The 22,188-nt window shown below is 41.5% G+C and overlaps 1 non-coding gene and 1 pseudogene across 1 annotated transcript; both read left to right on the top strand.

The window, feature by feature from the left end:
* Positions 1–7,749: 7,749 nt before the first annotated feature.
* LOC125349799 lies at positions 7,750–7,877 on the top strand. The gene has a single exon (XR_007210604.1). It is a non-coding gene; the product is annotated as a small nucleolar RNA SNORA40 (small nucleolar RNA).
* A 9,626-nt stretch (positions 7,878–17,503) lies between these two features.
* Positions 17,504–18,402, top strand: LOC125347868 (annotated as a pseudogene).
* The last annotated feature ends 3,786 nt before the right edge of the window (positions 18,403–22,188 follow it).

The following is a 22,188-nucleotide window of genomic DNA, read 5'->3' as shown; positions in this document are numbered from 1 at the left end:
CAAAATTCTATATTGAAACCATCTAATTGAAGGCTTCAGGATCCAACCATGTATTCGCCCTTGCCTTGGGCCTCCATTTCAGTATTTCTAACTTATCTGAAAGGCTCCCCAGATCAGCAGATCTGACCTCCATGCCGCCCTACTCAAGAACCTAAAGAAAACGGTGAAGGACGCTTTCTACCTAGGATCCCGGTTTCTAAAACCACTTCCTCTCCTTCCTCCCCGACCTCTCTTCTGCAGTTGGTGTGCTCACCACAGCATCCTTGAAGCCTTCTGGGGAAGTGTGTGCCTGTGTGCATGAGAATGGCAAAGACTCTGACACCAAAAACAACGGGTACAAATCACGGCTCCACACTTGCTCACTGCAAGAGATGAAGGAAATTGCTTGTCTCCGGGTGTTTGTTCCTGCCTCTATAAAGGCAAGATGATATCCTCTGCTTTATAAGAACTGTTCTGAAGACTGAGTGGCTCACAAAGTATTAAGATGATGCACGATGACCAGATGACAGAAAGATCCTTCCTGCATCACATTTTCTTCTTTGCTGCCCCTAAATGCTGACATTGTCCACAAGACAGTCTTCAAACTGACTCAGTTTTCAGCCCCCTGTTCATCTTCATCTCTCTCCACCCTTCTAGACATCTCACCCCATCTTGTCCACTCTTTAGTCTCACACTCATAACCCTAGGAAGGTCAGTTTCCATGAATGCTGGAGAAAACATTGGGTAGGTGATTTCAATGGCATGTTTCCTCATTACTCCTTACTAAACAAATGGAATCATTTTCCTTTCTCTTTCCCCTCCTTCCTCTCTTTTCCCTTTCCCTTATTTCTGAAATCTGATAGAGAATCTAAACATGTGAGCAGATTGCCATGGTCTAAGTTGGGAAACACTAGTATAAGATTTCTTTTTTTAATTGTAAAGGTGATATACAGAAGGGTTACAGTTACATAAGCCAGATAATGAGTACATTTCTTTTTGGACAATCATGCCCTTCCTCATTGTCCCTCAGTTGTTTTTTTCCTCTCCTGATTCACTCTACCTCCCAAGTTGTATAGTTCTTTCTCTTAGAACCCATCCCCACTCCCCACACTTTGCTGCATGAGAAACTTGGATTCTTCTAATAGGGATGTTTTTTTTAAACTTCTAAGAAATATAGGTCAGCTTAATGAAAGGCATAAAATCCATGAGGATACTGAGGTGTTGCTTCCCTCATTAAGCTGAGCTACTACAGATGTTAATAAATCATTTGCCTGAGAGGCTTTGTGCGGCCACTATAGAGAAGCAACGTGGCACTGCTTAAGTTCACTGTATATACACTGCATTGTACGGCCAAGTGATGCCCCTGATGTCACGAGGGTCCATAAGGGATGTGGCGTGAGAATGGCCTCCATAGCAGAGACTTGGAAATGTAAGCTGATATGTCCAAGAGGTAATACAAAAACTATGGAATCCTACCTAATACATAGAAGCTAAGAATGATAACCACACACCATGTGATGGATAAATCTTAAAACATAATACTGAACTTCTGGGGTGGGAATAAACCAAATGCAATATTCAACATAAGGTCATTTCTATAATTAACAATCCATGTCCCCATAATTGGCTGCCAGTGGAGAATACAACAGAATCAATTCAGTTCTAAAAATGGGTAACTAAAAGGGAAGAATGAACAGCAGCTGCTTCCCCTTTCCTTTATGGATTACACCATGAATAACAAAATAATACAAGGGAAATTTCTTTTTAAACACGTCAAGAATGCTTAAGATTAGGACTGTGCCATTTTACAAACCCAGATGTGACAGGTAGATTCTAAGCCCTCAGTTATCCCTGATAGTTACACTCCTGTCCAATCCCATCTGCTCCACTGTAGGAGGGACCTGTGACTTAATTGCCAATTAACATAATGGGTAAAAAAAAAAAAAGATGGCCTTTCTAAATAGATTTCTTCTCATCCCTAAGGCAGAAAAGATAAATAGAAGTAAGGCTGACTGTCTGGACTCCATTTTTGTGCTCTCTCAAGAGCATCTGATGCTCCGAGACTGATTTGGAGGTGGGAAGATAACAGCTTCACTAAGGATGTGAGTCTATGAGGCTCACTAATCTCCCCCCCCCCACACACACACACGAGAACTCCAGCAGCAGCAAAGATAAAGCCTAAAGCACAAGTCAACATGAAAGTAATAATAAAATAATAGAAGTATGGAAATCACCCTTCATCCTTAGGCTAATCCTAGACTACTGCAAGAAAAGGTTATAGATATTCAACTTGGTGTCTCTTCCCCCAATTCCTTGTTGGCCAGTGCTTCCCAAGGACCTTTAAGTCATCCATTTCCTCTTCCTGGGTACCAAGGAGACTCCTGAGCAAAGACCTTCCCTTCTCTGTTGGAGGCTGAAAAAATGAAGTGGCTCCCAAAGGGAGGAAGGGAGCCTAAGGGCCCTTGATCATGCTGTTTTCTTGTGCTGGGCTCTGGTGTGTCACAGGTGTGTCACTCTGCCATCATTCAAACTGAGCACTTGGGACTGGTGCACTCTTCTATATGCAAATTACACTTGGTTTTTTTCTCCAAGTTTATTTTAAAAATAAAGAATGTTCTTTCCTTGGGTTTTCCCATAAGCCTTAATTGTTTCAGGCTTGATTGCTCATCATATTCAGAAAAAAAAAAAAAGGCAGGATATACCATGGTACTTCTTCTCAGTGGATTTTTTTTCTCTATCTCTTTTCTTATTCTTGATGTTCTCTCTCACTTACTTTCTCCCATTCTCTCCCACCATGCATATGTGTTTGTGCCTCCATTTACCAGTAAATACCAATACAATAATTAAGAATAGGAGGAAAGCAAATTACAAAGTAGCTTCACTACTGACTTCGCCCCACACACAGTTTGCTATCTACAAAATAAAGGATATTTGTGGTCCCTCCATCTCTACCTCCTCAGGTCATTAAAGAGAATTAAATAGCAAATACTTAGGAGATGCTGACACATAAACATCTGTTTCACCTTGAGTTTTGTTATTTTTCATTTCTTGTTTGTACTTTCCTCCCCCCATCCCCGCCCCCCGTGTATATATTCTCTTCAGGGGTCTCCTCAGGAGAAATAACACTGTATTCAAACAAAGTTCATGAAGATAGATTTCATGATTCAAACCTCATCAGTTCATCTAACACCCTTTGCCATCCCTACTGGTCTCCTGGCCCTGCTCACATCCAACTCCTTGAACAAGCTTTCCCTGAACATTCCAGCCCTGGGTTTTTACCTTCCTTTAACTGTCCATGTTCATGGAATCACTGGAACCCATCCTTAAGGGTTCACACCAGCTTTGAATCTCTCAAGCAAATGTCTCTACCCACAGTGGTGTCCACCCCAGACCTGTGTCCTTGAGGGCCCAACAACAAAGTGAAAGATCTGAAATCAGAAGTTCATCTCTGATCCTTGGCTTCTTTCAGAAATCCTTTGCACTTTCTTTAGCCTTCTGGGGAACATAAAATATCAGATAGGTGCCACCAAGTGTAGCTATTTGTTGAGAAAAGGTCTTTTGAGCTTTTTCTGCCCATACTAACCTCAAACCAGAACCCTGATTCCAAGTAGCTAGGATTACAGGTGTGAGCCATTGGCACCTGGCTACTCTGGTTATTTTTGAGATATAGCGTTGTTTTTTTTGCTTGGCCCAACCTAGACCACAATTTCCTTACAGCTGGGAAGACAGGTAGATAACACTGCAGCCAGCATTTTCCTGTTGAGTCCAGACTAGCTAGGATTACAGGCATGAGGCACTGGCATGGAGTTTTAAATTTTATATTTAATCAACAAATTTCATTGAAGGATATAATGATGTTTTGATATATGTTTACACTGAAAGCTGATCTAACATATTTATCATCTCACACATTTACCATTTTTTGTAGTGAGAACATTTAAATCTTATACTCTTTTAGCACATTTTGAAATATACAATCTGTTATTATTAACTATGGCCATCATCCTGCATGGTAGAACTCTTAAATACATCCCTTTTTTCCTTAACTATTATTATTTTTCTTACTGGTGTAGCATCCCTAAAATGAATTTCTATGTGGCTTTTTATCTTTCTATTGCTGCATATCGAAGTATAGCACTGAGAGTACTGTTGTTAGTTAAATTATGTTCCTCTCAAATTCATAGATTGATGTTCCAACCCCCAATACCTCTGAATGTGCCTGCATTGGGAGACAGAGTGTTTGAAGAAGTCATTATGTTGAAGTGAGGTCATCAGAGTGGGCCCTCATTCACTATGACTTGTGTCTATCAGAAGAGGAGATTGGCCATGCACTATGACTTGTATCTTTATCAGAAGAGGAGATTGGCGGCTCATGCCTCTAATCTTAGCTCAGGAAGCTGACATGTAGGGATCACAGTTCAAAGCCAGCCCAGGAAGGAAAGTCCACAAGACTCTTACTTCCAATTAATCATCAGAAAACTGAAAGTGGTGCTGTGGCTCAATGTGGTAGACCACTAGCCTTAAGTGGAAGAGCGCGGGGACAGTTCCCAGTCCCAGAGTTCAAGCCCCACAACCAGCCAAAAACAAAAACAAAAAAGAAGAGGATACATAGACATAGATAGAAGGAAGACTTTTTTTAAGAAAATTATTTCTTCCTGGCAACTTAACCGGATGTATCCCAGGGTTGAGATAGACTAGTAAGGGAGAATAATGGACAAGGTGACATTGATCAAGATGCATTGTACTCATAAATTGATATGTGCAATTGAAAACCCTTTGTATAACTCCTTAAAGATAATAAAAAATAATTTCTGAACCTAAAAGTAGGAAAGATTCTTGACCTGTGTGACTCAAGGAGAAGATAGCTATCTGCAACCCAAGGAGAAAGGCCTCAGAAGAAACCAATCTTTGACATCTTGACCTTGGACTGCCAGGCTTCAGAATTGAAAGAGCATAAATTTTCATTTCTCCCGCCAACCAGTCTTTGGTACTTTATTACAGTCTCCCAAGAAAACTAATATAAGTATCAATCTTCCTTGCAAAGGAACAATTGCTGTAATAACTAACACAAATTTTCATTGTATACATGCTATCTTGAAGTACACTGGAAGCTTTTTGATGTTAGTATCACTTTTATTACTTAGAATCATATACGCATAGCACCATTTATATACATAATAAATGCTCACAAATTTCTTAAAGAGCAGAACATGTAGGAAGACTTCTTGATCTTCTTCTGTGTCAGGGCTTTGCAATCTCAGCATTACTGTTATTCTAGGCTGGAAAATTCTTGGTTTTAGAAAGCAGTCTTAAGCATGGCAAGATGTTCAGCCACTTGCTGGACTCTACCCATTCAATGCCACTAGTTCTCACACCCCCTCCACTTTGTGTGAACCAACAGTGTCTCCATTGTCAGGTTTAAACCCTTAGGGTTTAAACCACTCCTGGAGGAGAATGATTGATTCATAGAGATTTTCCACTCTTCTTCTTAGGTATTTGGTTTACCTATTGCTTTAACTATTAGACAACTCAGAGGATGCCTTAGAGAAATATGTTTTGAATCACAAGAAACAAGGCCAAATTTATAGAAAAGAGTGATAGCTGGTACAAATCTGGTGGGACTTTTTTTAGGTCAAATTTAGCCTGTGGGAAGAATAATCTCCATAGTAGACAAGACCAAAGAAGATGCTAAAAATGTCTAGATGTGGTGTCTGCTGAGTCAGAACACCAGACCTCTATTCTCAAGATTTTACCCCCTGGTCACTGGTCACTAGCTAGGATCAACACAGACAAGAGGTTATTTCTATCTCTAGTAGTACTGACTATTTTAAATGAATTTGCGGTCTGGGGTCATCTCTTAGAGGACAAATCACCACATCACAAAAACCACCAAAGAAATTGCCACTAATTAGCAGGCTTGTTAACAACCTTAGGAAAGAAGGCAGTAGCTGAAAGGGCTGAGCCCCCTGACCTATGGTGTCCTCTTTGAAGCTGGCCTCATACGCCTGGGCTTGAGGCTGGGAGAGGCCTTGAGCTCTCTGGTCATCTCCTTCTTGAGAATCACCTCAGGATTTCAGAATTGTCCTCTAGATCCTATTGGCTCATATCAAAGCGGAAGGTAAAATGGTGATAGTTGAAGGTACAAGGCCATGCCAAAGCCTAAGACTATGTAAGAATGCTGTGTCGTGCTCTGTTTTTTGTTTTGTTTTGTTTTGTTTTGTTTTTGGCCTGTCCTGGGCCTTGGACTCAGGGCCTGAGCACTGTCCCTGGCTTCCTTTTTGCTCAAAGCTAGCACCACTTGAGCCACAGCGCCACTTCTGGCCGTTTTCTGTATATGTGGTGCTGGGGAATCGAACTCAGGGCCTCATGTATACGAGGCAAGCTCTCTTGCCACTAGGCCATATCCCCAGCCCGTGCTCTGCTGACATACCTAACTTAATGCAGTCTAGTCTGATAGCTCCCGAGCCACGATCTACCATGTCATGGAGGGGAAAGGTGGGAAGAGCTGGAAATGCGTCATCCTCAAGCCAGATTCTAAAGGTCTTCCATGACAAAAAAGAAGAAAGTTGGATTCTTATTGGGTTCATCAACTTTCCATATTAATAAATCATTTTCTCTGATGTTTCTGGGGGAAATGATGGATAGTGAAGACCCCATAACTTAGTTAGATCCAGAAAGTCTTTGAAATCCTATAGTACTGGAATTCCCAGCAATAAATGAATATAAATAATTAGGATAGAATAGTCAGGTGCTGGTGGCTCATGCCAGGAATCCTAGTTATTCGGAAGGCTAAGATCTGAGGATTATGGCTCAAAACCAGCCCTGGAAGGAAAGTTCAAAAGACTCTTATAGTAGTCCAAATGCCAGAAGTGGAGATGTATCACAAATAGTAGAGTGCCTACCTTGAACAACAACAACAAAAAATGTCAAGGGAGAATGTGAAGTATTGAGTTTAAACCCCAATATTGGAACACACACACACACACACACACACACACACACACACACACACATTATGAGACAATAAACACTACCAAAATGGAAAGAAGAAAGCACAGAATACGCCTCCCACCTCTCTAGAAGCAAAGGAAGTACTTGATGCAAATCTCAGTCGCAAGACATACTAACTTTCCACTTCCAGTTTCTGAATTAGTCACTGAATTACTTATCATCTTAGATGCACCAATGGTAGCAGCAAGACACAATTTTGCTCCTATATGAGCTTAAAAGGAAGTCCAGGTTGTGTTTCACACCTGCTCCCTGTCTCTCAGTTCCTTCTGTTATTACTAAAGGTAACCCACACTTGTGGAGTCCAATGCATACCCACAGGCCACAGGCGAAATACGTAAGAGGGAGTTTTCTATTGGCCCCTGCAGCTTCCCCATTTCCTTCCCACTAAGCTGCATAATGTGTATAGAGTTTTCTTCGATTGTGCAGCTTGGGGATTTGACAAATACAAAAGGCACATCTCTTTCAAGAAGGGCCTGGTTTGCAGCCATCAGCCATCAAGTCCAATACAAATGACTTCTAACTAACATCATCACAATTTCCATTGTCCTCCATCCCATTTCCTGTGACACATTAAATGTCCCATGCTAAAGTCATTTTTCCCCAGCATTATTTTCCTAACTCCCTATTTAGCTAGAAAATGAAGTCAATAAGGACCACTTCACTTAATGGTTACAACAGCTTTGCTGCTTTTATACTACATTCTAACAGGATTTTTAATTCCATTTAACAACAACAATAACAAAAAAAACACATCAGAGGGGCACTTGTGTGTGTGTCTTTGCTGAGTTTGTAACAAAGCGTTACAGACAGGTGCAAACAGTAATCCTCTTTTGCAACCCAGAATTCATTGTTGAATATGAGATTTTGTACATGAAAGAAGGAATGTGATTCCAACAACCGTTGGCAATGTGGGGGTCTTAACTTACACAGGTTGGCTCTATGAATAAAGTTTATAAGTTTATATAAACGCTAAAAAATCCACTAGAAATATATTTTTAAAAGAAATGAAATTGGAGAAGAAAACAAGTGAAGAGATGACACTGTCAAAAAGAAATGTACTCACTACCTGACTTATGTAACTATAACCACTGTACATCACCTTTACAATAACAATTTTTTTAATAAAATTGGGTGTACTTGCTGAGGACATGGAATATACTGAAAATGTCTGTGATATAAAGTTGAGTTTGGCCCACTGCCTCGGAAAAGACTTTTAAAAAGTCATGTTTCAGTGAAGAGGCCTGTAATCCCACCTACTTAGGAGGTTGAGATCTGAGGATCACAGTTCAAAGCCAGCCTGGGAAAGAAACTCCATGAGACTCTTATCTCCAATTAACTACCACCACCACCACCAAAAAAAAAAAAAAAAAGCAAAGCTTTAGCTCAAGTGGTAGCGCACCAGCCTTGAGTGAAAAAGCTAAGGGGGGCAGGGGATATGGCCTAGTGGCAAGAGTGCTCACCTCGCATACATGAAGCCCTGGGTTGGATTCCCCAGCACCACATATACAGAAAACGGCCAGAAGTGGCTCCGTGGCTCAAGTGGCAGAGTGCTAGCCTTGAGGAAAAAGAAGCCAGGGACAAAGCTCAGGCCCTAAATCCAAGGCCCAGGACTGGCCAAAATAAAAACGAAAAAGCTAAGGGACAGTGCTTGTGCCGAGTCGAAGCCTCAGAACTGTTGTACATTCACAAAACAAATACAGAGAAAGAAGGAAGGAAGGGAGGAAGGAAGGGAGGGAGGGAGGGAGGAAGGAAGGAAGGAAGGAAGGAAGGAAGGAAGGAAGGAAGGAAGGAAGGAAGGAAGGAAGGAAAAGGACTGTATTCCTTTGCCTTTTCACATGTTTTGTCATACAAGTTCTTTACCCAATGGGAAAGTTACAAGTGTGGAAACTTTAGAACACAATAAGGCACATTTGCTACAATCTACTACCCCTCCCCCTGCCCAAAGGGCACCTTGATGAAGCCTCACTCAAGCCTATTTCCCAAAGAGGTATAGAGGTTGTGGGAAAAGCAACCACCTGACTCTGCTCCATGGGGTCCAGGATGGTGATGTGGTGGTGGTGGTAGTGGTTATGATGTTCTTTTTCTTCTCCTCCTCCTCTTCTTTCTTCTTCTTCTTCCTCTTTCTCTTTCTGTAGTAAGACCTAATTTACATAAAATCAAATTCACCTTTTCAAGCGTATCCTTCTATTTGTGCCCCCTCCCCGTATGACTGCCCTCATCCACAGTGCATCCTCTTCATTTCGGTATAGAGAAACAAGCTTCCATTTTAAAGGTATAGCAAGAAGTTGCAGGTCATGCCCCACTGGAAAGAACTGAACACATTCCTACCTTATGGGACCTAGGAAATGGGGTTTGTGAGCTCCCCCAAACCCTGAACCTGAGTGATTCTATTAATAAAAGAGTGAATATGAAAATGAATACAATGAGAATTTCATGCCACATCTTCACACAACATGGAGATGAGATTCTTTTGACAAATGAAAATAGAGTTCTCAAACACAATTTGCAGAGAGTCAATGAAGCAAATGTTTCAGGGGCCAACAACAACATCCACCTCCTTAATTTTTTTCTGTCACTTACTTTCATTTTTTTCCAGAGATACAAATCAATTAAAAAGCATAACATTTTCTGTCAAACACAAGAGACAGTTGCCAGATCGTGTCTTGTGATTTCCCTTAAGCACAATTCAAAATTTATTCTTGATCATGCTGGCAACAATAAAAAAGAAAGAAATCTGTGGAGCAAGAACCTTTCAGCCCAAAGCATTTCTGCAATGTGTGGCAAGTATCTTCAGTTCAGAATCAGCTAGCAACTACATCAAATATCCTGTGCTGATTGAATCATATATTTTTCATGCTATAGGCTACAAACTGATCTGATCTGAATTTCACATGATAATTAGGAAAATGTAAGGAGGACAACATTCTGTTGAATGCCAATACTCTTTAGGGAGTTGCTGCATTTGAGGAAAGCATGACTAATTGCTGGCAGTGAAACTTCTAAATAAATGAAGGAAAAGAAAAGATGCTATGAGTGTATAAATTAAGAGATTTTATGGAGTGCCTACAAAACAAATATATGATGATGTCAATTCCAATTACCAGAACAGCAGTTGATAGAATGTTTTTTATCTGTTTAGCGAATGTCAGTGCCTAAGAGCAGTGACTGCTAAAATCCATTGTCATGATGTGTTGCACTGATGGCTTAGCAGAAGTAGATATCCTCCCAGCCCCAATAGCAATGGTCACAGTGGTATCACTATTAGTAGCTGGCCAGGTGCTGGTGGCTCATGCCTACAATCCTGCCAATCAGGAGGCTGAGATCTCATGATCAAGGTTCAGAGTCAGTCCAGGCAGGTGTCTTGATCTAGGACTTCCCAGCTTCCATAATTGTGAGAAATAAATTCTGTTCTTTATATCAGGTGTTTTGTTATAGTAGTATTCAGTGAACTAAGGTACTCATGTTACCAAATACTTGAACGTGAAAATAAAATAGGAACCAAATTCCATAGGAAGATACTACATGTCAATTCATTCTGGAAGTTAGCACAGCAACTTTCTTACTGTCAAGATCAATAATACCCAAAAATACCGTGGTTCATTTTTAAAGAGAAAAATTGAATTATCTAAGCAGCTCACTTTATCTAGTTCCTGAATTTTAAAAAACTGAGCTTATGACTAATAAATTGAGCAAAAAACTTTAGTTGATTAAACAACTGCAATATTACCTAAAATGGTTAAGTGGCAACAAATTCTGTTCTTTTCTTCCATTAAATATATACAAATAGGGACTCTGTTATTGACAACATTTTTATTACAAGAATCAGAAATCCTCATCTGAGATGTAAAATTCTGTTTATAAGACATGTCTTAGTTGCTAGAATGTCATGACACATATCTAGCCCTGTCAAAGCTTAGTATTTATTCTTTGTTGCCAAAGTTCAAATAAAGTTCCTTCATGTCTTTATTTTTTTTTTAAATCATCATAGGTCAGACACGATAGCTACAGCCTGTAATCTCTGGTACTCAGGAAGCAGAGATAATAAGGATCATGGTTCAAGACCAGCTCAAGCAAAAACTTAGCAAGACCATTATCTCAATTAAAAAAACAATTGCCCTGAGGAAAGATGGCGCCGATAGAATAGGGAGGCACCCCGACTCGCTCCAATGGCATAGTGAGCTGGGAACTCCAACACCCAAGACCCCATCAAGAACCCAGCAAAACCAGCAGCCAGAAGCAGTGGAGAAACACAGGAAAACAAAAAGGAGCAAAAAAGAAGAACCGAAAACCTACACGGAGCCGGAGATTCACCGGGGCACCCTCCCCCCACCAGCCGACCCTGGCCCAAACAGGGTCAGGCGGGGAAAGGGGAACCCGGCGATCGGCAGACAGGCTGCCAGGAGCGCAGAACTCATATAGCGGGAGACCCCACGGACACAAGGCAACCCAGCACGGCAGAAATCGGGAACCAGGGAAGCCACCACGACACTTAGCCAACCCCTGGAGGGCCAGCGGGACACACACACAAAGCAGCAAAAGTGAGTGCCCTCCCTCCCCCTCCCCCACCCCTGAGGGAACAAAGAATCCCCAAATCAGGTGGGAAGCTCCCATCAGGCGCTGGGAAGTCAGTTTAGCAGGGGAAGGGCCCAGCAGCACCAACACCCCACAGGTTCCTGAACTGGCAGAACCGGCCCCGCCCCCTTCCCAACAGGGGCCGGGAGACGGCTGGTTGTGCAAACCCCACCCGAGGCGCCTGGACCTCGCAGACTCTTACAACTAAAACCACAGGCGCTGGTGGGCAATACCAGCCCAGCAGGGTCACCTGAGCCTGATCACGTCCCCCACTCACAGCAGAGGTGAGGTCTGAAGGTGCCAAGCCACACCCGGACAGTCGATCCCACTGGACCCCACACATACCGCCCCCCCCAACGGACTCGTGGGAGGGCGCAAGCACAACCCAACAACCCAGGACCTGCTCTGGGAGGCATATCCCGCCGAAGTGCCTGTTGCAGTGGACGCACAGCGCACAGGAGGGCGGGGCTCCCGGCGACAGCACCCGCTCTGGTAGGCGTACCCTGCACTGGTGGGCGGGGCCACAGCGGCAGCACCTGCTGCCGTAGACACGTCTACACAGGAGGGAGGGAGGAGCTACAAACCAAACCTGAGAAGCCATCCAGATCTCCAGATGCGCAAATCACAAAGAAACATAACTCAGTTCATCAAAGGGCAAGCCAACTCGCCAGCTCCAAAAAGCAGCACGACTGAAGAGGAGATGGAGACTAAAAAAGCAAATGAGGCCATGTTAACAGGAATGATCGAAAGCGTCAGAAATGAAATCAGAAAACAATTCCAGGAATTTAGAGCGGAAATCTGGAAGGACACCCAGGAAGCCAAGAAAGAAATGGAAGCAAAACTGGATACAATGCAAGCCTGCTTTAAAGAAATGGAAGCAAAAATGGATACAATGCAAGCCTCCTTTAAAGAAAATCTCCACATCCTGAGAATTGAAATGCATGAAAAAATAGATTTAAAATGCAACTCTTTAAAGGAAGAAATCTCCACGATCAGAGCTGATATGACAACCATAAATAGCTCTCTGACATCCATAAACTCCGCAATTGAAACCATAACACAAAGAGTAGACCATATAGAATCCAGAATCTCTCGCCTGGACGATGAAGCAGCTGACAACAACCAGAAAATGACCACATTCCAAGAAAAGGTGAAGCTTCAGGGAAGACTAATCCAAGAACTAATGGACAAAGACAAGAGATATAATCTGCGCATAATCGGAATAGAAGAAGGAGCCGAATACCAGAGCAGAGGGCTTAATCATGTTCTCAATAAAGTTATTGCAGAAAACTTCCCCAATCTCACAGGGGACCCCATCCAGGTAACCGAAGCCTATAGGACACCTGGCAGGCCAAACCCCAGGAAAGCCACCCCAAGGCACATAATATTCAAGACTACAGACCTCAAGATTAAAGAGCAAATTCTGAATTCAGCCAAAGCGAAGAAGGAAACTTTTTTCAATGGGAAGAGGATTCGAATAACATCCGACTTATCCACACAAACTTACCAAGCTCGAAGTGAGTGGAAGAACACCATCCAAGTACTCCAGAATAACAATTTACAACCTCGGATCAAATATCCAGCGAAATTGGAGTTCACATTCGAAGGGAGAACCAGATCTTTCCACACCAAAGAGGAGCTAAAGGAGTATGTGAATAAAAAACCAGCCCTACAGCGAATATTAAGAGGGGAACCCCAGCCAACAGAGATCGTAAAAGACACACAGACAGAATCAGAAAGAAACTTCAATAGCCAAAGTCCAGCAGAAATACAAGCTCACTAAAGACAAGAAAAAAAAAAAGAAGAAGAAAAAACAGCCCACCAAGAAAAGGGAAGGAGAAAAAACACCCTTATCCTTGATCTCTTTAAATATAAATGGTTTAAACTCCCCGATAAAGAGGAGCAGACTGGTAGAATGGATTCACAAACAAAAAGTTGACATCTGCTGTCTACAAGAGACCCACCTTACAGCATGGGACAAAAACAGGCTTCGAGTGAAAGGATGGAGCAAGATCTACCAAGCAAACGCACCTACCAAAACGGCAGGTGTAGCCATTCTGATCTCAGACAAGCTGGACTTCTCTTTAAAGTCCACTCAAAAAGACAAAGAAGGACGCTACATATTAATACATGGAAAAATCCAGAATCAAGAAATCACGGTGATAAATGTATACTCACCAAACAAAAAAGGCCCGACATATGTCAAGCAAATTCTCAAAGAATTACAGAGCAAGATAGACGCAAACACAGTCATAGTGGGTGACTTTAATACTCCCCTCTCTCCAAGAGACAGATCCAACACCCAGAAGATTAGTAAGGGAGCTGAGGACCTAAATAACACCATTTCCCAAATGGATCTAACAGACCTATATAGAACCTTTCACCCTACAGAGACCCAATACACCTTCTTTTCAGCAGCCCATGGATCATATTCCAAAATAGACCACGTCATAGCCCACACAAAGAACCTCAGCAAATACAAAAGTATTGACGTCATCCCATGTATTATATCTGATCACAGTGGATTAAAGGTAACCCTCAACAACTAAGGATACCACAGAGCCTATACACACTCTTGGAGGCTAAACCCCATGCTGCTATCCAACACTTGGGCCACAGATCAAATTAAAGATGAAATCAACGAATTCATAAGCCACAATGACAAAGAAAACACATCACAAAGAAACCTATGGGACACAGCTAAGGCAGTGCTGAGGGGCAAGATCATTGCACTCAGCACCCACATTAAAAGAATGGAAGCAGAGCAGGTGAATACCCTCACGATGAAACTAAAACAACTGGAGAAACAAGAAATGACAGAATCTAAAACGACTAGGAGGGGAGAGATCACAAAGATTAAAGAAGAGATAAATCTGATTGAAAATAGAAAGACCATTCAACAAATAAATAAGACTAAAAGCTGGTTCTTTGAGAAAATAAACAAAATTGACAGACCCCTTGCAAGACTTACAAAAAAAAAGAAGAGAAGAGACTCATATTCGTAAAATCAGGGACTCCACAGGAAAAATTACAACAAGTACACACGATATTCAAACAATCATAAGGAGCTATTTCCAAAACCTCTACTCAGCAAAAAACAATAATTTTACAGAAATGGATCAATTCTTAGAGAAGTACAAACTGCCCAAACTGAACCAAGAAGAAATAAATCAACTAAATAAACCAATAACTTACGGTGAGATACAGGAGGTAATCAAGAACCTCCCTACTAAGAAAAGCCCAGGCCCAGATGGATTCACCAACGAATTCTACAAAACCTTTAGTGAGGAGCTAATTCCAATACTCCTCAAACTCTTCCGCGAAATAGAAACTGAGGGAGAAATCCCAAACTCATTCCACGAAGCTAATATCATACTCATTCCCAAACCAGGCAAAGATCCAACAAAAAAAGAGAACTACAGACCAATATCACTAATGAACACAGATGCAAAGCTCCTCAATAAAATATTAGCTAATAGGATCCAGAAACTGATCAAGAATATCATACATCATGACCAAGTAGGCTTCATCCCTCAGTCACAAGGATGGTTCAACATCCGTAAATCAATCAACGTAATTCACCACATAAACAGAACTAAAATCAAGAATCACATTGTTATCTCAGTTGATGCCCAAAAAGCCTTTGACAAAATACAACATCCATACCTATTAAAAGCTTTGGAGAGAACAGGAATAGATGGAACATTCCTCAAAACAATAAAAGCCATATACAACAGACCAACTGCTAATATCATATTAAATGGAGAGAAACTTAAATCATTCCCTCTAAACTCAGGAACAAGACAAGGATGCCCACTCTCCCCACTTCTGTTCAACATAGTGCTGGAATCCCTAGCCATAGCAATAAGGCAAGAGGAGGACATCAAAGGGATCCACATCGGCAAGGAAGAAATCAAGTTATCCCTATTCGCAGATGACATGATCTTATATCTGATGGACCCAAAAAACTCAGTACCCAAACTCCTACACCTAATAAACCAATTTGGCAAAGTAGCAGGATACAAAATCAACCCACAAAAGTCAGCAGCTTTTCTGTACACCAGCAATAGACAAACAGAAAAGGAAATTATGGAAACAATTCCATTTACAGTAGCCAAAAAAAGAATAAAGTACCTAGGGATCAACTTAACCAAGGACGTGACGGAACTATTCAATGAAAACTACAAAAATTTAATAAGGGAAATCAAAGAAGACACAAGGAGATGGAAAGACCTCCCATGCTCATGGGTAGGCAGAATCAATATAGTGAAAATGGCCATATTGCCCAAATTGTTATACAAATTCAATGCAATGCCTATCAAAATCCCAGCCACACTCTTCACTGAAATAGAGAAACCAATCCATAAATTCATATGGAACAGCAAAAAACCTAGAATAGCCAAAGCAATTCTAGGCAAAAAAAGCAATGCAGGAGGTATCACAATACCTGACTTCAAGCTCTACTACAAGGCCATCATAACAAAAACAGCATGGTATTGGTATAAAAACAGATCGGAAGACCAATGGATTAGAACTGAAGACCCAGAAATAAAACCGCACTCTTACAGCCAACTGATATTCGACAAAGGAGCTAAAGACATACAATGGAATAAACATAGCCTCTTCAACTACTGGTGCTGGGAGAACTGGGCAGCCATATGCAGAAAACTCAAAGTAGACCCAAGCCTATCACCATGCACCAAGATCAACTCAAAATGGATCAAGGACCTCAACATCAGACCTGAATCCTTGAAACTACTGAAGGACAGAGTAGGAAAGACACTAGAACTTATAGGCACAGGAAGGAACTTCCTGAATAGAGTCCCAGGGGCACAACAAATAGGAGAAAGACTCGACAAATGGGACTACTACAAATTAAAAAGTTTCTGCACAGCTAAGGACATAGCCACCAAAATAGAAAGACAGCCAACGATATGGGAAAGGATATTTACCAGCACAGCAACAGACAAAGGCCTGATATCGGTCATCTACAGAGAACTCAAAAAACTAAGCCCCTCCAAGCCCAATAAACCTATTAGGAAATGGGCAAAAGAGCTAAAGAGAGACTTCACAAGAGAAGATATAAAAATGGCAAAGAAACATATGAGGAAATGCTCAACATCCCTGCTAGTAAAGGAAATGCAAATAAAAACAACCCTGAGATACCACCTCACCCCAGTTAGAATGGCCTATACTCTGAACTCAGGAAACAACAAATGCTGGAGGGGCTGTGGGGAAAGAGGAACCCTTCTCCATTGTTGGTGGGACTGCAAATTAGTACAACCACTTTGGAGAACAGTATGGAGGTTTCTCAAAAAGCTCAATATAGACCTACCCTATGACCCAGCCATACCACTCCTAGGCATCTATCCTAAACAGCAAAATCCAAGATATCAAAAAGGCATTTGTACTTCCATGTTTATCGCGGCACAATTCACAATAGCCAAAATATGGAAACAACCCAGATGCCCCTCCACAGACGAATGGATCCAAAAAATATGGTACTTATACACAATGGAATACTACATAGCGATTAGGAATGGTGAAATACTGTTATTCGCAGGGAAATGGACAGAACTGGAACAAATAATGTTGAGCCAGACAAGCCTAGAACACAGAAAACAAAGGGGCATGATCTCCCTGATATATGACTGTTAAGAAAGGGAGACGGAGAGACAGTAGACACCAAGTCTGTGAATACTGTATATATTCTTGATACATTGTATATTGCATATATGTCAACCTGACCTAGACAAGGGATAGAAAAACAGGTCGTAAGATATCATAAGAAATGTACACACTGCCCTACTATGTAACTGCACCCTCTTTGCACAACACCTTGTAAAAAAATTTATGTCCAATTAATAAAAAAAATAATAAATAAATAAATAAATAGAAAAAAAAAAACAAAAACAATTGCTTCTTTTCCGGAAAACACCAAATGGCGGATGACGCAGCCGGAGGGCCCGGAGGCCCTGGGGGCCCAGGCTTGGGAGGCCGTGGCAGCTTCCGAGGCTTTGGTAGCGGCCTTCGGGATGGAGGTCTCGGCTGTGGTAGAGGCCGGGGTCGTGGCTGCGGGGCTCGTGGAAGCAAGGCCGAAGACAAGGAATGAATCCCTGTCACCAAACTAAGCCGCCTGGCTAAGGACATGAAGATCAAGTCTTTGGAGGAAATCTACCTTTTCTCCCTGCCCATCAAGGCGTCTGAGATGATTGACTTTTTCCTGGGTGCGTCACTCAAGGACGGGGTGTTGAAGATCATGCCCGTGGGGAAGCAGACCCTACCTGGCCAACGCACCAGGTTTAAGGCATTTGCAGCCTTTGGCGACTACAATGGCCATGTGGGTTTGAGTGTCAAGTGCTCCAAGGAGGTTGCCACTGCCATCGAGGAGCCATCATCCTGGTGAAGCCCTCCATTGTCCCTGTGCCGAGAGGCTGGGGGGGAGGGGGGGCGGGGATACAAGATTGGCAAGCCTCACACCGTCCTGTGCAAGGTGACAGGTCGCTGTGGATCTGTGCTGGTGCGCCTCATCCCCGCACCCAGAGGTACTGGGATTGTTTCAGCTCTTGTCCCCAAGAAGCCGTCGATGATGGCTGGTATTGATGACTGCTACACCTCAGCCAGGGGCTGTACTGCTACTTTGGGCAACTGTGCCAAGGCCATTTTTGATGCCATCTCCAAGACGTACAGTTACCTGACCCCTAGTCTCTGGAAAGAGACCGTGTTCACCAAATCTCCTTATCAGGAATTCACTGACCATCTTGTGAAAACCCACACCAGAGTCTCCGTGCAGAGGACCCAGGCTCCAGCTGTGGCTACAACATAGGATTTTTATACAAAAGCAATAAAGTGAATCAAGCCTGAAAAAAAAAAAGTGTAGTAGCATGTGTCTATCATCCCAGATACATGGTAAGTATAAATAGGAGGATTACATTCTTTTTTTTTCTTTTTTTGCCAGTCCTGGGCTTAATTAAACTCAGGGTTTGAGCACTGTTCCTGGCTTCCTTTTGCTCCCACTTGAGCCACAGCACCACTTCTGGCTTTTTCTATGTATGTAGTGCTGAAGAATCAAACCCAGGGCTTCATGTATACGAGGCAAGCACTCTACCACTAGGCCATATTCCCAGCCCCAAGGATTACATTCTTGATCAGCCCCTCACCAAAAAAAGAAAAAAAGGAACCTTCTACCTGAAAAATAAAGCAAAAAGAACTGAGGTGTGGCTCAAGTGGTAGAGCAAGCCAGAGCCCTGATTTCAAACCCCAGTACCAACAAAAGAAAAATGGAAAAATCACCACAATTTTTAAATTACTTTAGAGAAAGGGTTTTGTGTCTTACTTTGTCAAGTTGGGTGTTGGGTCAGTGGGTCTGATGAAAAGAAATAGAATCCACAGTAAACACATCAATCATCACTGATATTGATTTAAAGTGATAGACACCCACACCGCAGATGGGTATATGTGTTATACACTGTACATCCCAGACAGGTGTTTAAGAACACATCCACTGTATTGGTGAGACATACCTATACACTCAGGGTCCACTGTTGCCACAAAGGTCACAAAAGCACAGTAGTGCCGCTTATACAGGTGGTGAAAATGTCCATTCATGTTTATTGAGCACATTCCAAGCACAATGCTAGCCATTTCTCACTCATATTCCTCATTCAGAATGTACTGAGACTTCATGAAGAAGTGATTGCTCATAATGCAAGACTTGTTCCTTGTTTCTTGACTCATTAGTCTTTCTTTAAAAAGTCATTCTTAAAAAATATTATAGGGGATTCCTAATCTTATTGATGTGGGTTATGTATATCAAGAGCTAGCCTGTGATAAACTAAAGGTAATAATCTCTAAATATGTACTTTTTAAAGATAACAAAAATAACCCCATTGCATGTTAACATACATAACGTGCTCTTGTGAAAATGAACTCTACTTTCCAAGACAATAAATTAGTGAAGAGTGGCATTGTTGCTGGGCACCTATAATCCTAGCTACGCAAGAGGCTGAAATCTCAGGATCCTGTTTGAAGCCATCCCAGGTAGAAAAAGTCAATGAGACTCTTATCTTTAATTAACCAACCCAAATCAGAAAGTGGAGGTGTGGCTCAAGTGGTAGAGCACCAACCTTAAACAAAAAAGTTCAACCAAGGCTTTGAGTTCAAGTCCTAATACTGGCATCACTTTGCATTTTATGAATCTCCTTAATGTCTGGCCTAAGAGAAAAAGTTAGGTTCTCACATCTACTTGTGCATCCAGTTTGTTGAAAAATATGCTTTGGTTAAAGCATACGAAGTCAATTTAGTTTCACAAAGCTATATAATTGAACAGTCACAGTATTTTAATAGCCATTTCTGCCACATTATCCCAACTCTCAACAGTCCATAATTCCTTAAAGATTAGCTTCAATGTACAAGGTAAAACCATGGCCCTACAGCCTATTCGTCTTTCCTGTCATTTGGATGTAGTAATATCATGCATTTCACCTTTTGGGATATACTAGTAGATCTTTGAAATGTTGACACTTCTATTACACAATATCAAAACCTTACACTTACTTACGTCACCACTGCTCTCATCAGAAAATTCTTGAAGCATTGCAAAGCTGCCAAGCTCACAGTGGCAGATGCAAGTGTATTATTATTCAAACTTTCACTTGAAGGCCCACATTTTGTTGCTGGCCATAAATACTGTCATTTTTGTCTCCCTTGAAATGTCAAACTTGAGTTTATCCTCTATTATTTTTTTTCGAGAAAACTCTGGCAAATACACAAACCTGAAGAGTTACCATGTGTCTGCGTCATCCTTATAGATAAGTACGGCATTCTCTCAAAAGTATATCTAGTTTGCTCATAGCTCAAATAATTGTAAAGGTGCTTATTCTCAAGAACCTGCATTGATCCCTCCAAATTATACATTTTTGCTTGGAAAATAGGTTTTAACAGTTGGGAGAAGGGCATGATGGCTTCGCGCAAGACAGAATGACACAAATTACATTGCCAGAGCTTGATGGGGAAGAATGTGGGGACAATTAGGTAAGTTGGAGGCCACAGCCCCAAGTGCACTGTTACCCACTGTCAGTACCAATGTCAACCTAATGAAATGAGCACTTTTTGTCTCCATTATTATGAAAACAGATTTTATCTCCAGGTTGCATTACAAAGGTACCAAGATCCTGCCTTGAAATTTTCGAAGACCAAAGAAGTCATCACACTCAATCTAATTTAAACCTTGAAGTTCTTGGTGCCTCTTGACTTCATTATCTGCACCAGTGATTATTAGGTCAAGTGTAAAGTCTTGTATTTAAAGTCTTGTACTTGACTACAGATCGATGTTTCTGCCATTAACGTCAGTGGTTAGCAATTGGCCACAGCAGCCATTGTTAGGCACCAGAATAAAAATAACAACCCTATAACCAATTCTCCTTCATTCATCCTTAAAGACAAAAGCATTTTGTGACCTTCAGTCTATAACTGAATTTGGTGAGTGGCTGGCAAGATGGACGGCCTCTCTCCTCTTAGCAAGGTCCATGTAGGCAATCAAACAGAGAGGCAAAGACTCACCATTCCCATCCCACTTACGGAGATCACTAGGTCTTGAGCACTTAGGTTGCTAGTAGCCTTCCATCAAATGCTCTGTGCACTGAGCACAGATTAATTGAGAGCAAGAGGGCTAGAAGGCGAATCAAAGATTTACAGCAAAATAACCAGAGCAGGATTCTATCTTGATTTTTAACCCCATAAACTTCCCCCTTACGTAGCAAAAGTACACCCAGTATAATTTAGATGAAGAATGTATATTCTATAAATGTTATATTGCACAGGGAAAAAAGAATTTCAACATTCTAATTATAAAGATAGAAATATGATAGAAAAATATAAGCTAAGAGTGTCACATCTCTTAAGAGTTCTGTCTGCCTAGTGCTCATTCAGGTTGGTCTGCAACTTCCTACAGCTTCTTACATTTGAAGAACAGCAGTACTTTGTACTAACAGTTTTAGATGTGTGGAAAACTGAGCAGACAGGACAGAACTTTCCCTGTACCACCACCCAAACACACAGATTCTCCTATTTCTAACATCTTGTATTAGTGCAATATGCTTATTGCAATTTAGGGATCAACATGGATGCATTATTTGAAGAATTGTTTGTGCTTGTATTAAGATTCAGTTTTGTGTCATAGTTTTATGAGTTCAAATAACTGCAGGATACAAAACAGTTTTGCCACTCCAGCTATCCCTTGGGCCTTTCCTACTAGTCTTCACCTCTCCTCCCCTCTGTCTCTATCATTTGTACAGTTCAAAATGTCATAACATTTGGAATCAAATTGTGCAGTCTTTCGTGATTAGAGATTGGTTTCATTTGCTGAACAAGGAGCATTTATCATTTCAGCATCCTCCATGGGACATCAGGTTTGCATAACCTCATAATTTCCACCACTAGTTAACAATAATAAAATAATAATAATAATTACTATCTTTTTCTCTTTGGGGGAGAGTTATTGGGCTTGTACTCAGGTCCTGGGAACTGTGCCTGAGCTCTTTTGCTCAGGGCTAACACTCTACCACTTTGAGCCACAGCTCCATTTCCAGTTTTTGAATGGTTATAGAGATAAGAATCTCACAGGGA

Source organism: Perognathus longimembris, chromosome 3, assembly GCF_023159225.1.
Source record: "Perognathus longimembris pacificus isolate PPM17 chromosome 3, ASM2315922v1, whole genome shotgun sequence".
Classification (NCBI taxonomy): Eukaryota; Metazoa; Chordata; class Mammalia; order Rodentia; family Heteromyidae; genus Perognathus; species Perognathus longimembris.
Note: the sequence above shows the minus strand (reverse complement) of the source record. Positions and strands in the feature narration are given on the sequence as shown.